General features: G+C 39.7%; 1 protein-coding gene across 1 annotated transcript in view; it reads left to right on the forward strand.

The window, feature by feature from the left end:
• The window catches only part of MTO1 (mitochondrial tRNA translation optimization 1), a 51,679-nt gene extending 33,756 nt beyond the window's left edge, over positions 1-17,923 (forward strand). Inside the window, exons 12-13 of the transcript XR_007518614.1 lie at positions 2,508-2,632; positions 16,275-17,923. The gene's annotated coding sequence lies outside the window, so the exon portion shown is untranslated. The remainder of the gene's footprint in view (positions 1-2,507; positions 2,633-16,274) is intronic.
• The last annotated feature ends 173 nt before the right edge of the window (positions 17,924-18,096 follow it).

The following is an 18,096-nucleotide window of genomic DNA, read 5'->3' on the forward strand; positions in this document are numbered from 1 at the left end:
GATTGTTAGTCTCTTTTGTGGTTACCTTAATATTTATCCCTATTTTTCTAAGTTTAAACCTAACTTTTATTTCTTTATATCACCTTGTCTTCCTCTCCATATGAAAGATCTATGAGTATATTTTTTAGACTCTCTTTATTGTTTTAATATTGTCTTCTTTTATGAAAAACAATTGGTTATATACTTATTTCTGTCTGACTTGTGTTTTCGTATCACAAAAATCTAAGAGAGATGTATCACATGACTCCTTAAGGAAAACAATACCTTCACTGGTGATTTTACAAAAGATGAAAGAAGGTACCGCCTAATAAATGTTTACAGTGTGCCAGATACTAAGTGCCTTATATGCATTATTGTATTTGTTAGCTGCTTCAAGTGATTTAACCCCATGATAAAGCTGTTTCCATTCTAGAGACAAGGGAAACAAGACTTGGAAAATTATAATTAACTTGCCTACGATAAACACTGCTGGTTGTCTTCCCAATAATCATGTCTGCCCACTGCCCTCTTCTTTACCAAAAGAACCATGATTTTATTTGCTCTCCTCCCTTTGGCAGCCCCAGAAGCTCAATCTTGATTAGTTTAAGGCAGTCTTGGTCGTCACATTCCTCCCAGTGATTGGTCTAGGCCTGAGCCTTGGAGTGGGGTACAAACTGACCCAATGAATTATAAGGGGAGTCTTCTGGGTAGCTTCTTTGCCCTTAAAAAGGGCACCTCTTTCTAAATTGATGAAAATGTTCTGAAATAAGTTATGGTGATGGTTGCACAACTATGTAAATATACGAAAACAAAAAACAGTAAACTTTACACTTTAAAAAGGTGAATTTTACGGTATGTGAATTACATGTCAATAAAGCTATTGTTTAGAAGCCATTACCAGAGACCCCCTTTCAGCCAAACCATAGACCAAAAAAACCAAACCAAACCCAGTGCCATCAAGTCGATTCCGACTCATAGCGACCCTATAGGACAGAGTAGAACTGCCCTGTAGAGTTTCCAAGGAGCACCTGGCGGATTTGAACTGCCAACCCTTTGGTTAGCAACCATAGCACTTAACCACTACGCCACCAGGGTTTCCAAACCATAGACAGCCTCATAAAATAAACAACACCTGAGAGGAATATGCACCTAAAAACAAACTATTATATGAGATCAAAAGGGCAACATTTGCTTGAAAGCAAAGATGGGAAGGCAGGAAGGGATAGCAATTCAGGATGAAAGGAAATGGGAACCTAGTATGGAAATGGGAGAAGGGCAGGCACATTGTAGGGAATGGAACTCTTTGGGTAAAAACTATTGAATAGGAAACTAATTTCCTCTGTAAACTTGCTCCTAATGCACAATGAAAAAAATTTTTATTAAAAAAAAAAAAGCTGTTTTTTTTAAAAAAAATTAAAGGAATGCATGATTGGCACTCCCTTGAGCAATTTTTCTCAAGACTAGCTGAACATCAGAATTCCCAGTGGAGCTTGTAAAAAAATGGATATGGCCAAGCCTTACCCCAGGCAATTCTGATTGAGTCAGCTTGGGAAGAGCTTAAGCATCTTTTGTTTAACAAGCTCCATAGGTTATTCTGATGCCGGTCCAACTGTGCAACCCACTTATCTCCATAAATACCCATTGGCTCACATGCTTTTGGCAGAAACTAGATTGCAATTAATTTCAGAGTGTTTGCTGGCTCAGCAACCTAGAATATAAATCTATATTGTTATTTGAAGTACTAGAGCAATTCAGTTGTACAGAGAGTTGAACTCAGATTCAGCTATAAAAATTCTAATGTAAAGGAAAGCCATTCCACCTGCCAGTGAGAAGTGGGCTATAACTTGTGGTCAAGACCAAACTTTTTTCAAATGTAAGTTTGGGCCTGCTTGAATGCCTGGACAAGCATAGCTTGAGAACCCTATGTTTTCATGCTATAGGGAAAGGATAAAATTATTTTGACCTAGAACCTCATTTTGACTGATACTGACCTAAGTCATTATTTTTCAAACTGCTGCCTACAACTCATTAGTAGATCATGAATTGATTTTCTGACATAGGTACTAAGAGTAAGTACTATTTCCTGAAACTTTTGTTTCAGTAACTCATAGATATTTCACCAATTTTAAGGTACATATTTTTTCCACATTTTAACATCTCTGAATTTATATGTGTGATCATTAAGATTGTGTGTCAACGTGGGTGGGCCATGATTCTCAGTGGCTTGGTAGTTGTGTAGTTTGGCAGTCGTATGATGATGATGTGATCACTTCTATGATGAGATTTGATATAATGTGATCACTTCCATGATGGATCTGCTGTGAGCAGCCAATCAACTGAAAAGGAGTTTCCTTGAGGGTGTGGCCTGCATCCAATATAGGTGGACTTTCTGGCAAAGCTCATGCACTTTTGCTCCTTGTGGATCCTGTAGCTGGCTCCTGTTTGTCTGACCTCTGGCTCTTAGGACTCAAGCTCATGGCTTACCTGCCATCTTGCCTGACGATCTTGGGATTTGTTGGTCTTCGCAGCCTGAGAGCAAGAGCTCTGCTCCTGACCTGCCAATCTTGGGTTCACCAGCTGCTGCAGTCATATGAATCAGGAGAAACTTCCAACCTGACCCATGGACTTGGGACATTCCAACCTCTACAACCACGTGAGCCATTTCCTTGATATAAATCTCTTTCTTTATATATTTGTACACTTTACTAGTTTTGCTTCTCTAGAGAACCCAGCCTAAGACAATATGTGTTCTATAATCAGTGGCAACTTATAATTGGCAACACTTGTGACTTTCAGTTGAAAGTGCCTTAGAGTCAATGAAATACAGTATGTGCGTGTACGGTTTCACAATATAAAATACATTTCTTACAGTGAATCATAGTCTAAAAAGTTTGAAAAACACTAATCTGTTTGAAAAGCACTACTCCCTGATGGGAAAAACCCACAATACGTTAGGATTCGTTTACATTTGTGTATTCCTTAAAGTAAAAATTTTTCTTAAAAACTTAAAAAAAATTTTTTTTATTGATCTTTTCCTATGTTCTAATTTTATAGGCATAAGAGTCTGATTAAGTGATGTGGTTAACTGCAAATTCTTGTTGAGCATGAATCTTAGATCTTCTGACATCACAATACCTTTCTGCAACTTTCAGTGTTTTTTTTCCCGTCTAAGGACCAGAAGTCCTCCACTGAATAAAAAGTTTCTCCATCCCACCAAAACAATCTAGGGTAGAAGTCTGTTTCTCTTGGTTTAAGGTTCAATCCCCACTTCCACCCTTTGTAGGTACCTTTTTCATGTTAAACATTTATGGAGTTACCAGGCTTAATTAGCTATAATACCGCTCAGTCTAATTTAAGTGTTACTGCAGAATTTAGAGACTGTAGAGACTTTAAAACCAAAAACCAAACCATTGCCATCGAGTCGACTCCGAGTAAAACTGCCCCATAGGGTTTCCAAGGAGCAGCTGATAGATTTGAACTGCCAACTTTTTGGTTAGCAGCCAAGCTATAACCATTATGCCACCAGGGCTCCGAAGAGACTTTAGAGGATCTGAATTTTACTTTGAATAGCACCCTCTGCAGATTTAAAATATTCTCCATATACTTGAAGATAATGATAATTGCTTAGTGTTCATCAGGAGTACCTGGGTAATGCAAACAGTTAACACGCTCAGCTGCATGAAAGGTTGGAGGTTTGAGTCCACCCAGAGGCACCTTGAATGAAAGGCCTTGTGACGTACTTCTGAAAAACAGCCATTGAGAATCCTGAGCACAGTACTGCTCTGACACACAGAGGGTCACCATGAGTTAAAGACAACTAGACAGTAACTAGTAGTGTTCAGTAAGTTAAACAACTATTTTTTAATCTAGTAAAAATCCAGCCTAGTAACTACTTTTAGTCTTTAATTATGTTTGTTGCTCTTCGAATTCCTTTGAGTTTTTCTGCACTCTTTTTAAAGCCTGAACAACCCAAATTTAAAACAACACATTAGTATACATAAAAGGAATACTACCTAAATTTAAAAGGAAACATTTCCAAAATATACTGTATTTAATACAAGCCCAGACTGTGTGTTCATTTTTCTCCCAAGCAATGAAAGGAAACTTCTTATGTTTTCTGTATTTCCAATTCCACAAGGAACAACCCATCAAGAAGCGTAGTTTACCTCAAACTTCAAAGCCAGGCGTTAAACCTTTGAACAAAAACACCCATAAGCAGAAGGATATAAAATAATGGGCAATTGAGTTCCCAGAGATGCTTCTCTAACCTCAGAATACACTCAGCCACGAGGAAGTGATCTGTTACCCAGTTAACCCTAACTGAATAAAAAATACCTCATTAAAAAAAAATTTTTTTATTTTATTATGCTTTAAGTGAAAGTTTACAAATCAAGTCAGTTTCTCATACAAAAACTTACACATGCATTGTTATGTGACCCTAGTTTCTCTCCCTACAATGTGACAACACATTCCTCTCCACCCTGTATTTCCCATGTCCATTCAACCAGCTTCTTTCCCTCTCTACCTTTTCACCTGGCCTCTGGACAGGAGCCGCCCACATAGTCTTATGTGTCTACTTGAGCTAAGAAGCACACTCCTCACCAGTATTATTTTATGTCTTATAGTCCAGTCTGATCTTTGTCTGAAGAGTTGGCTTCAGGAATGGTTTTAGTTTTAGGCTAACAGAGAGTTGGGGGCCATGACTTCTGGGGTCCCTCCAGTCTGAGTCAGACCATTGAGTCTGGTCTTTTTACTAAAATTTGAGGTCTGCATCCCCCTTTTCTCTTGCTCCATCAGGGACTCTGTGTTGTGTTCCCTGTCAGGGCACTCATTGGTGGTAGCCAGATACCATCTAGTTCTTCTAGTCTCAGGCTAAAGTAGTCTTTGGTTTATGTGGTCCTTTCTGTCTCTTGGTCTCATATTTTCCTTGTGTCTTTGGTATTCCTCTTTCTCCTTTGCTCCAGGTGAGTTGAGACCAATTGATACATCTTAGATGGCCGCTTGCTAGCTTTTAATATGCCAGACGCCACTCACCAAAGAAAAACACCTCATTTTTTGCTAGGCATTTACTGAGTTGCTGACTCTACAGAAACCCATAGGAGGCCCAAAGGAGAAGTCCAAAGTATCCATCCAGAAGATATGACAACAGCCAAAGTGAGGGGCTGTGGGTCAAGGCTAGATTAGAACAATCCTTTGTTGCACTGATATAGCTGCACCCCTTATGCATATATGGTTGGCTATAACCCAGGCCTCATAAAATGTTGCAGATCTAGACTAAATGCATCAGTTTAAGAAACCAGAGCCCAAAGGGGTGACTTATCTCTTATGTCACATTAGTAGAAACACATTCTAGATTAAGGGACCACCTTTACCAGAAGGCTAAGAGAATCACTTCCTCAGCTTGGTTGGCTCCAGACAACATTGGAATGCAAACTCAAATTGCTTACATGGCAACCCTACCATTTATCACAGCACCAACTAGGATAGTCCCTCAGTCATATGACTTCACTGAAAATTTAACCAAGTAGAATATTTTACATTTTTTCTTTTGACCTCAGCCATCTGGCATTTAATCTCTGGAAACCACACTTGCAGGACCACACCACACTATCATCTGTCAGTTTCTGTTGCCACTTCCTCTCAGAATAAGCAAAATTGCCTACTTTTGACTTATGTCTATTTTTAAATCTATTCTGCTTTATACAAGCAATAGCTCACTCTTTAGACAATGTCTCAAAAGAGGTGTGTTAAAGGAAATATTCAAACTGCATATGTTGTTGTTTTAATCTGTTCTGAGCTGACTTTAAATGTAAAGTTTGACCAAAAAAAAAAAAAAAAAAAAGTCAAAATTACCTGAACTCAGGGAAGCCGTAATGGTTAAAATAGACAATTTGAGATCCTAGTACAAAGATTTTACTCTCATCCTGATTTTATTGACTCTTAAGTGGCAAAAAAAATTTATTGTAGTATGCTCAAAAAGGGAAAGTAAACTTCACCTTGCTTTCACCATCTTATAAAATTTTCATCATGATAGCCTAGTGACTAAAATAGTGAAATGTGACCTAGGTTATTTTTAGGCAAATTTGCAGTTGACTGAACCATCCTAATCAAAGAATAGATCTCTGGTGCAGTAAAACAGGTCTCTGTCTTTGGACATAGTTTGTTGACATAGAAACATAAATACCAGATTTGTAATTGACAAAGCCCAGATTTTTACTCTGCCTGCTAGATATCAGACTCAAGATTCAAAATTATCTCAAAAGGCGATGCAATATAGGAGAGATAAATGTGAACTCCCAACATTTGGGTTTTTTAAATCAACCATACTGTGGTGTCCTGAATTGGATTATGGAACAGAAAAATAGCGTTAACAGAAAACTTGGCAAAATCTGAATAAAGCCTGGAGATTAATAGTAATGTACCAATATTGGCTTCTTAGTTTTGATGAAGGTACCGCAGTAATGTAAGATAATAAAATTTGGAGAGACAGAAACTGGGTGAGAGGTAAGTAGGAATGCTACACTATTTTTGGAACGTTTCTGTAAATCTGAAATTACTCCAAAATAAAAAGTTTGTTTTTTTAAAAAAATTAACCATACAAATGTAGTTTAAAGGAGATCTTCTATGTGAAAAAAATCACAAATATAATTTGTGAAAAAAAATTTTTATTGACCATAATTTAGGAGTACAATGGAATTACAGCAACTGTGATCTTCCATGCAAGTCTGGAAGACTGCAATAATAAAAGCTCCTTTTTACTAAGGGCTTATAGTAGGCCAGGTACTGGGTTAAAGATGTTATGTATACTAATTAATTTCATCCTTACAACAATCTCAAGAGATAGTATTATACCCATTAGACAGATGAAGAAAGGGACAGTTTTTCCCCTCTTTACAGCTCTGATCATCTAGTCTAAATGCATCAGTTTAAGAAACTAGAGCCCAAAGGAGATGACTTATCTCTTATGTCACATTAATAGAAGCACACTCTAGATTAAAGGACCAGTCTTTTATCTACCACTGGTAGAACATAATTTTGGTGAACATACTTGTCATAGGCTGGGTTCTCCAGAGAAGCAAACCAGTGAAACATATAAATACATATAGAGAGAGATTTACATCAGGGAAATGGCTCACATGGTTAGAGAGGCTGGAAAGTCCCAAGACTGGATCAGGCTTCTCCTGATTCAAATAGCTGCAGGGGCTGGTGAAACCAAGATAGGCAGGTTTCAGACAGCAGGCCTGTGGCTCACAGGCTGAAGAGGCTGAGGATTCCAAGATCAGCAGGTAAGCTGCTAGCTCAAGTGCCAGGAACCGCAGATTAGATGAACAGGAACCAGCTGCAGAATCCAGAGCAAGCAAAAGCCAATGAGCTTTGCCAGAAAGTCCACCTATATTAGATGCCAGCCATATCCCCAAGAAAACTCGCTTTCAACTATTGGCTGCTCATAACAGATCTCATCATGGAGGTGATCACATTATATCAGATCTTATTATGGAGGTGATTACATCATTATATAGCTGCGAAATTACATCATAACTGCCAAACCACTGAGAATCGTGGCCCAGCCAAGTTGACACACAATCCTAACCATCACAGTCCACCCCTTGTCAGCTTGGCACCCATACATGTCTAAATAAAGACAATTATAAAGTCATACTTCCACCTAACATGATACAACTAACATGCGTACAACTGAAAATGCACTAGCCCTGTTTACATCTTATATTTTATAAGTGAAGGAAACAAAAATATTTGATGCACACATACAAGGAAGAAGAGATACTCATAGCAATTACAGTCATTTCTGCAATTGGTCACGTGGTCATAGCTGGTATTTAGAACTACCTTCTTCCACCACCTGTTCCATATTCCCTTTATCCTCAGCAAGCATCTCAGCTGGCTGTGGTTCCTTGCCTGTGGGGTGAACCAAACCTTCATTCCTGAGGAGTCTGGGCCATTAGTAGTCTTGTCAGAATTGGGTTCCTGTAGTTTTCCATAGACTTTAATCACAGGGCATGGTAGTGTTAAGAGATGCCCTAAGGGATCTCCTGTATTCCAGACATGATCTTCTTTACCTCCATTATGCAACACCAACACAATTTCCCCTTGGTTGTCAGGATCAATCACACCAGCTAGTACAGTAACTCCCTTCCTTGCCTGTTGACCCAGAGGCATGAGGAACCCAAAGTGGCCAGGCGGCATCCTTAACTTCCAATTCAATAGAATCAGTGTTGTGTCTCCTGATGGGAGCATTTCTCTCTTTGGAACTAAGGCATCTAGACTACAGAGCATAGGATCATGGGGACAGGAAGCAAAAATTATATGAGTGGATCACTAGGGGTAATAGTGAGTGATGCCACTCTCATTCCCACCCCTTGATTCTCATGGGTCCATGAATCTTGGCTATGGAGGAAATAGTACCATATATTGGATGCTGGTTTAGAGCATATACAGCCTTCTGGAGAACATTGCCCCAACCCTACAAGGTATTGCCACCTATCTGGTGCCATAATTATATCTTTAGAAAGCCATTCCATTGTTCTATTAAGCCAGCTGTTTCAGGATGATGGGGAACATGGTAAGACAAGTGAATTCCATGAGCATAGGCCTATTGCCACACTTCATTTCCTGTGAAGTGAATCTCTTGATCAGAGGCGATGCTGTGTGGGATTCTGTCTTAGTTATCTACTGCTGCTATAATAGAAATACCACAAGTGGATGGCTTTAACAAAGAGAAATTTATTCTCTCCCAGTCCAGGAGGACTAGAAGTCTGAATTCAGGGTACAAACTCCAGGGGAAGGCTTTCTCTCTCTGTTAGCTCTAGGAGAGAGTCTTGTCGTCAATTTTGCCCTGGTCTTGGAGCTTCTCAGCACAGGGACCCTGGGTCCAAAGGACAAGCTCCACTCCTGATTCTTCATTTTTGGTGGTAGGAGGTCCCCTCATGTCTCTGCTCACTTCTTTCTCTTAATACCTCAAAAGAGATTGACTCAAGATAAAACCTGATCTTGTATTTTTGAGTCCTGCCTGATTAACATAACTGCCTCTAATCTTTCCTCATTAACATCATAGAGGTTAGGATTTACAACACATAGGATAAAACATCAGATCACAAAATGGTGGACAACCACATAATACCGGGAATCACGGCCTAGCCAAGTTGATAAAAATTTTGGGGGGAATACAATTCAATTCATAACAGATAGCATGACAATGGATAAAGCATTCTGTAAGTCCATGGATGGTAGTTTTCGCAGAAGCATTGAGTTCAGGGAAGGCAAATCCATATCCAGAGTGTCTATTCCAAATCAAAAAACCAAACCTGTTGCCATCAAATTTATTCCAACTCATAGCAACCCTATTGGACAGAGTAGAACCGCCCCATAGGGTTTCCAAGGAGCAGCTGGCGGATTCGAACTGCCAACCTTTTGGTTAGCAGCCTAACTCTAAACCACTGTGCCACCAGGGCTCTGAGTGCCTATTCCAGTAAGAACAAAATGCTGTCCTCTCCATGATGGAAATGGTCCAATGTAATCAGCCTGCCACCAGATTGCTGGCTGATCACCTTGAGGAATGGTGTCATGTGGAGGACTCAGTGTTGGTCTCTGCTGCTGGAAGATTCGGCACTCCGCAGTGGCTGTAGCCAAGTTGGCCTTGGTGAGTGGAAATCCACGTTGGTGAGCCCATGCATAACCTCCATCCCTGTCATTATGGCCACTTTGTTCATGAGCACATTGGGCAATGATGGGCGTGTCTGGGGAAAGAGGATGACTGATTTCCACAGAACACATCATCCTATCCACTTGATTGTTAAAATCCTTCTCTGCTGAGGTCACCTGTTGGTGAGCATTCACATAGGACACAAATATCTTCACTTCTTTGGACTATTCAGAGTGATCTATCCACATACCTCTTTGTCATACCCCCTTGTCGCCAATTTTCCAATCATGTTTCTTCCAAGTCCCTGACCATCCAGCCAAACCACTGAGAATCATGGTCTAGTCAATTTGATACACAACCGTAACTATCACAATACTTTAAAAGCTATAGACTATCTTGAAAGGAGAACTGCATGGGAAGAATCTAGAAACCATGTGACCTAAGGCTAAGAAACAGCTGTAGGAACTGAAAGTGTTTAGGTTAGATATGACTAAGGGGTATCATTTGGTGTCTTCAATTAGTGTCTCTTATAAGAAAGAGAATGCTGTGATTACACTAAAGAACAGCCTAGGGATAATAATTGGAAGTTACCAGGAGGCAAATTTAAATACAGAGTTTTAAAAATTCATCCAGCAATGGATGACTCAGTATAAAGTAAGCTTCCCATACTTTACCTCAGTCCATCATCTCTATAATATGGGTATACCTGCCCCCTCTGAAGGTTGTTGTGAGAATAAAATATCTCCTCCCTCCAATGGTTGACATACAAATCAAGGTAATCAAACAAGGGCTTCAATGAATAACTTAAAAGTTGAGTAAGTTAGATTAAAAGGCTTTTTAAGTTTTCTTCTCAGATTTTGTGATTCTCTGTGATGGTTATAAGACTAAATAAAGCCTTATATATTGTCTTAGTTATCTAGTGCTGCTATGACAGAAATACCATAAGTGGATGGCTTTAACAAAGAGAAGTTTATTTGCTGACAGTAAATTAGGCTAAAAGTCAGAGTTGAGGGTGTCAGCTCCAGGGCAACGCTTCCTCTCTCTGTCAGCCTTCTTATCAGTCTTCCCCCAGACTAGGAGCTTCTCTGTGCAGAAACCCCGGGTCCAAAGGACATGCTCTGCTCCTGGCACTGCTTTCTTCGTGGTGTGAGGTCCCGCTGTCTCTCTGCTTGCTTCTCTCATATATCTCAAGAGATTGCCTCAAGACACAATCCAAACTTGTAGTTTGAGTCCTGCCTCACTAATATAACTGCCACCCATCCTCCCTCATTAACATCATAGAGGCAGGATTTACAACATATAGGAAAATCACACAATATTGGGAATCATGGCCCAGCCAAATTGATGCACACATATTTTGGGGGGACATAATTCGATCCGTGACATATATTCTGAGATATCTAAAATGTAATATATTTTCGTATTCTCTCAATAACTCCTCCTTATCCTTGAGGTCTCAGTATTCCAGACAAATACCTCAACTGTCCAATCTAAATTATGTCCCCTTTCATCTTCTCCCCCACCACTCATCTGTCATTTTGTCATACTGTAGAGGCTTATGTGTTGCTGTGATGCTGGAATCTATGCCACCTGTATTTCCAATACCAGCAGGGTCATCCATGGTGGACCGGTTTCAGCAGAGCTTCCAGACTAAGACAGACTATGAATAAGGACCTGGTGATCTACTTCTAAAAAAATTGGCCAGAGAAAACCTTACGAATATCAGCAGAACATTGTCTGATATAGTGCTGGAAGATGAGCTCCCCAGGTTGGAAGACACTCAAAGTACGAGTAGACATCAGACATGGATTGGACTGGACAATGGGTTGGAGAGAGATGCTGATGAGGAGTGAGCTATTTGTATCAGGTGGAAACTTGAGACTATGTTGACATCTCCTGTCTGGAGGGGAGATGGGAGGCTAGAGGGGGTTAGAAAGTGGCAAAACGGTCACGAAAGGAGAGACTGGAAGGAGGGAGCGGGCTGACTCATTAGGGGGAGAGTAAGTGGGAGTATGTAGTAAGGTGTATATGAGTTTATATGTGAGAGACTGACTTGATTTGTAAACTTTCACTTAAAGCACAAATAAAAATTATTTAAAAAAAAATATGAGTAGGGAAGTGCTGCCTCCTCAAAGTAGAGTTGACATTAATGACGTGGATGGAGTAAAGCTTTTGGGACTTTGATTTACTGCTGTGGCAGCACTCAAAATGAGAATAGCTGCAAACATCTATTAATACTCAGAGCATGGAATGTAAGAAGTATGACCCTAAGGAAATGGGAAGTCGTCCAAAATGTAATGGAATGCATAAAGATCAATATCCTAGGCATTAGTAAGCTGAAATGGACTGGTATTAGCCATTTTGAATTGGAAAATCATATGGTCTACTATGCCAGGAATGAAAAACTGAAGAGGAATGGCATCACATTCATCGTCAAAAAGAATATGTTAAGATCTGTCTTGAAGTTCAATGCTGGAAATATGACCTTGGTGACAGAAAGGATGCTGGAGATTGAATGATAGAATTTTGCAAATACCTTTTATCAAAAACATAAACAGCGACTGTAGACATGGACCTCGCTGGATGGAATACAAAGGAATCAAATCAATTACATCTGTGGCAAGAGACAATAGAGAAGCTCAATATCAGTCAGAAGAATGCCAGGGGTCAACTTTGGAACAGACCATCAATTGCTCATATGCAAGTTCAAGGCAAAGCTAAAGAAAATTAAAACAAGTCCACCTTGAGTATATCCCACCACCAAAGACCAGAGGAGTTGTGGAATGACATCGTACATGAAGAAAGCAAAAATTCATTAAAAAGATAGGAAAGAAGGAGACCAAAATGTGTCAGAAGATACTCTGAAACTTGCTCTTGCTAAACAGAGTGGAAGAAGTGATGAAGTAAAAGACTTGAAGAGATTTCAAAGGGAGGTTCCAGAAGACAAAGTGAAGTATTATAATGAAATATACAAAGATCTGGAGTTAGAAAACTGAGAGGGAAGAACACGCTCAGCATTTCTCGAGCTGAAAAAACTGAAGAAAAAATTCAGGACTTGAGTTGCAAAATTCAAGGATTCTATGGGCAAAATATTGAACAATGCAGGAAGCATCAAAAGAAGATGGAAGGAATACACAGAGTCACTGTACCAAAAAGAATTAGTCAATGTTCACCTGTTTCAGGAGGTGGTACATGATCAAGAACCAATGGTTTTGAAGGAAGAAATCCAAGCTGCACTGAAGGCATTGGCAAAAAACAAGGCTCCAGGAATTGATGGAATACCAATTGAGATGTTTCAACAAACAGATGCAATGATGGAAATGCTAACTCGTCTAACCCAAGAAATTTGGAAGACAGCTACCTAGCCAACCAACTGGAAGAGGTCCATATTTGTGCCCATTCCAAAGAAAGGCGATCCAACAGAATGCAGAAATTAAAGAATATCATTAATATCACATGCAAGTAAAATTTTGCTGAAGATCATTCAAAAATGGTTGCAGCAGCACATCAACAGGGAACTGCCAGAAATTAAAGCTGGATTCAGAAGAAAACATGGATCGAGGGATATCATTGTTGATGTCAGGTGGATCTTGGCTGAAAGCAGAGAATACCAGGAAGATATTTACCTGTGTTTTATTGACTATGCAAATCATTTGACTGTGTGGATCATACCAAATTATGGTTAACATTGTGAAGATTGGGAATTCCAGAACAATTATGCAGTCATTCGAACAGAACAAGTAGATACTTCATGGTTTAAAATGAGGAAAAGTGTGCATCAGGGTTGTATCCTTTCACCATACTTATCCAGTCTGTATGCTGAGCAAATAATTTGAGAAGCTGGACTATACAAAGAAGAATGTGGCATCAGGATTGGAGCAAGACTCATTAATAGCCTTTGATATGCAGATGGCACAGCCTCGCTTGCTGCAAGTAAAAACGACTTGAAGTACTTACTGATGTAGATTAAAGACTACAGCCTTCAGTATGGATTCCATCTCGACAGAAATCTTCAAAACTGGGCCGATAAGCAACATCATGGTAAACAGAGAAAAGATTGAAGTTGTCAAGGATTTCTTTTTACTTGGATCCACAATCAATGCCCATGGAAGCAGCAGTCAAGAAATCAAATGACGCATTGCATTGGGCGAATCTGCTGCAAAAGACCTCTTTAAAGTATTGGGTAGTAAGGATGTCACTTTGAGGATTAAGGTGCACCTGACCTAAGCCATGGTATTTTCAGCTGCCTCATATGCATGTGAAAGCTGGATAATGAATAAGGGAGTCAGAATAATTGACGTCTTTGAATTATAGTGTTGGCAAAGTATTGGATATACCATTTTGGTTCGATGGATCACTTTTGTGTGATCTTTTGCACCATGATCTAACTCCCACCCAAGGTGGGACTGTGCAAATAAGGTTAATTGTGGCCCATCGAGGGTATTGGTCAATTTTGCCTTAAAATAGATGTGGGATTCCTGTGCTGGGAAGCTCCAGGAACCAGGAGAGAGACAGAGAGAGCGAGTTGTAACCCTGAAGAGCATGAGAAACAACAGCAAAAGAGACCGTGAAGTGGTCGAGAAAGCTGAGTGCCTGGGATGCCTCTGGGGACTTATTGGCAGGACTAAAAGAACTTCTTAACACTTGCCTGAGTAGGGCAGAGGCCTAGGGCCAGAAGGGGGTGGGGGGCGGTATGCCTGTGAGCACTGCTGAAAAGAGGCTGTCCTGATGGAAGAACTGTATACTTAGTGCTCCTCAGCTTGAATTGTAACGTGTTACTTTGCTAATAAATCCCATAATCATGAGTATTATCTGTGAGTTCCGTGTGGCCATTGTAACGAATTATGGAACCCAGCAAAGAGAGAGTGCTATGGGAGGGACAGTTTGTGTCAGAATTGGTAAAGATGGCGGGGAGAGGAGGCATGTCTGATCTCCACCTCACAGCAATCAGCCTTGGGCTGTTGATCTTGATTCTCCTCCCTTGTGAAAAGAGGGGAGGTCAGCCTCCACCCCCATGCCATTTTCACAACCATGGACTGCCAGAAGAATGAAAAAATTTGTCTTGGAGGAAGTACAGCCAGAATGCTCCTTAGAAGTGAGAATGGCGAGACTTTGTCTCACATACTTTGGACATGTTATCAGAAGGTACCAGTCCCTGGAGAAGGATCTCATACTTGGTAAAGTAGAGGGTCAGTGAAAAAGTGGAAGACCCTCAACAAGATGGATTGACACAGTGGCTACAACAAGGGGCTTGTTCTTTTCCTTCATGACATCATCACAATTTGGAATTATCTACTTGTATTTATTCAATATCTATCTCCTCCACTAGACTAAAAACTCAAAGGCAAGAACTGTGTCCACAATTGTGTTTACAACTCTATCTCCAGTGCCAAGAATAGTGCCTGGCACATAGCAGGCACAGTACTTTTTTTTGAGCAAATTAGTTTTTCACTGTCCTATAGCATCCCAATGTAACACGCATTTAGTCAAATTATTTTTCTTACTTAAAAAATTAATCTCTCACCACAATAATTTTTTTTTTAATTGTAAAACCACCACAACCCTACGAAGGGTTGTTTTAAAAGCTTTGCATATCTCAGGCTCTTGTGATTTGGGGGAACATAATTTACTCCCTTCAAACATATTCAAGTGCACCCAGCATCCTATATTCAATTGTTTTTGTTTAAATGTTCTAATTTTTATAATTTAAAAAAAGTTATCCAAAAAAAAAAATCTGATTAGTAAAAAATTTAGCCACTTTGGAACACAGTTTGGCAGTTTCTTATAAAAGCATACATACACTTAACATACAACCCAGCAATCCCACTCCTAGGTATTTACACAAGTAACATGAAAAGTTATAGCCACACACAAACCACACGTGATGTTTATATCCTCTTTATTAGTAATCCCCCCACACTGAACTGAAAACCACCAAATGTCCCTCAGTGAAATGGATAAACTATTGCATATCTGCTAAAAGGGAACACATTACTGATACATACAACATGGATGAATCTCAAAATGCATCATGTTAAGTGAAAGGAGCCAGACTCAACAGCTATATACTGCGTAAGTCTATGTATACGACATTCGGGCAAAAGCTAAATTATAGGGACATAAAATAGATCAGTAGTTAACATGAGTAGAGGGGTTGATTACAAAGGGGCACAGTGAAATTTTGGGGGCGATGGAACAGTTCTATATCTTGATTATAGTGGACTACATACATTTGTCAAAACTTGCAGAACTATATGCTTTAAAAGGGTGAATTTCATTGTGCACAAATACCTTATAGTTAAAAAATAGGAATAATTTAATCTCTTGCTTACTTAGCAGAGTAAGTTTTCTAATATTTGCTTACTTAGGATATAATTTTAAGTTGCCGTCGAGTTAATTAATTCCAACTCATGGAGACCCCATGTGTGCAGAGTAGAATTGCTCCATAGGGTTTTCGAGGCTGTGGCCTTTTGGAAGCAGACCAGCAGGCCTATTTTCCAAGGCGCCTCTGGGTGGGTTCAAACCGCTAGTAGTTGAGTGCTTAACTGTTTGTGCCACCCAAGGACTCTAGGCTATTATTATGGCAACAGTAATTTAACATTAATTTTGTGTTGTCGTGATGTCTCTCCCGTAGGGACCACAAACTGAACTTTTAAACTGTTAAGAGATCCATGGGCCTGCTACACACTGTCCAAGGTAAATGACAATCTTCTCTCTACTCATTTCACATATAACCTCTGCTAGTCGTGTCCACCAGGCACTCCTTGGAAACTCTGGGGGGCAGTTCTACTCTGTCCTATAGGGTTGCTAGGAGTCGGAATCGAGTTTGAAGGCACTGGGTTTGGTTTTTTTTGTTTTGGTTGTGTCTGGACTACAGTATAACCCTCTATTTAGAAAACAAAGAACAAAATCATATGGCCCCTCAGGAATTCCCATTGAACGGAAGGTCAGAAACTTTTCAGGAGCCATGTGCCAAAGTTTCCTAACAAAGTTAACAACTTTTCCTCTTCCAAATAACTAGATAAGGAAGCAAAATGTAAGAGTTATGCTTCAATTCTCGTTTTAACTGGATACGGAAGTTCCCAGAGACTGGCAAATAATGAAGGTGACTGATGCCACCTAGGCAATGCTGGGTAAGAAAAACCTATGGATTTGGAAACGAAGTAGAACAGTGAAAGTTATGGAAAAGAAAACGTCAGAAAATCTTTCAGGAAAATGAGTTTACCAGTCATCTGACATGGGTCAAGCAAGTAACCAAGCACTAGTTAACACTTCTGATACAATAACTGTACACCAGTCAATTTTTATGCCTCTGAACCTCATAGGTAGCATGTTTGTTATTCAAGCTCTAATGCGTTTTATCATCAGGTGGGTCCCTTTTGGAATGCGTGAAGCTCAGCTGACTGGAGTTGGAGCCTCCTTGTTGTATAGATTGAGCGTTCTATTAGGTGATGCTTCCTGGATGGGTTAGTTTTGTAAACTTTTGCCTTTTTCCACTTTATTTCTGTGAGATAAGACTTTCAAGCATGATTATGGCTTTCATACATAATAGTTGTGGAGCCTTGGTGGTGCAGTGGTTAAGAACTATGGCTGCTAACCAAGAGGTTGACAGTTTGAGTCCACCAGCCTCTCTTTGGAAACCCTATGGGACGGTTCTACCCTATCCTATAGGGCCACTCTGAGTTGAAACTGACTTGATGGCCACAGGTTTTTGTTTTTAATGTGAGAATTGAAGCCCTGCTGACACAGTGGTTATGAGCTGGCTGCTAACCATAAGGTCAACTGTTCAAATCCACCAGCAGCTCCTTGGAAACCCTATGGGGCAGTTCTGTTTTATAGGGTTGCTGAAAGTGGAAATCAATTTGACAGCAACAAGTTTCGTGGTTTGGATGTTAGGGAGCCCTGATGGGTTTGTTTTGGTTGTTGTATCTCATCTTTGGGGAACCAGGGGCTTCCCATGTAACCTAACGGAAAGGTGCTTGCAATAAACTAGTTCTTATTGGTATACTGGCATACAACAGATTGGTGGTGCCACAGTGAGTCACCTTATTGGTGGCTTGTATTACCAGATCATATTTCAAAATCCTTAAATCGTATGAAAAATTCTGAATTGGTCTTTGAATCAGCATGCCATAACTAGTGAAAACACCCATCAAAAAAATAACTAAAGGGTTAAATGACAATTGAGGTAATTCTAATATTTACTCTGGAAATCAACTTCAAAGTATCTTGTTTTTAATCAATTTAGAAACAATAAAATCAGAGTCAGCAAACTCATGTTAGTAGGGCAAAAATACTATTTTATTCTTAAATTTATAAACTCATCTACTGTTTTGAACTACCAGTAGGTGGCGCCAGACAACTATCTTCACAAGTACATCCGGTTCTTTAGAAGAAGTGACTAGCATGCAACTAAACTGAACCTTTAGGTTGGTCTGCGCTATTTCCTTGGAAAC

This window comes from Elephas maximus, chromosome 1 (genome assembly GCF_024166365.1).
Source record: "Elephas maximus indicus isolate mEleMax1 chromosome 1, mEleMax1 primary haplotype, whole genome shotgun sequence".
Taxonomy (NCBI): Eukaryota; Metazoa; Chordata; class Mammalia; order Proboscidea; family Elephantidae; genus Elephas; species Elephas maximus.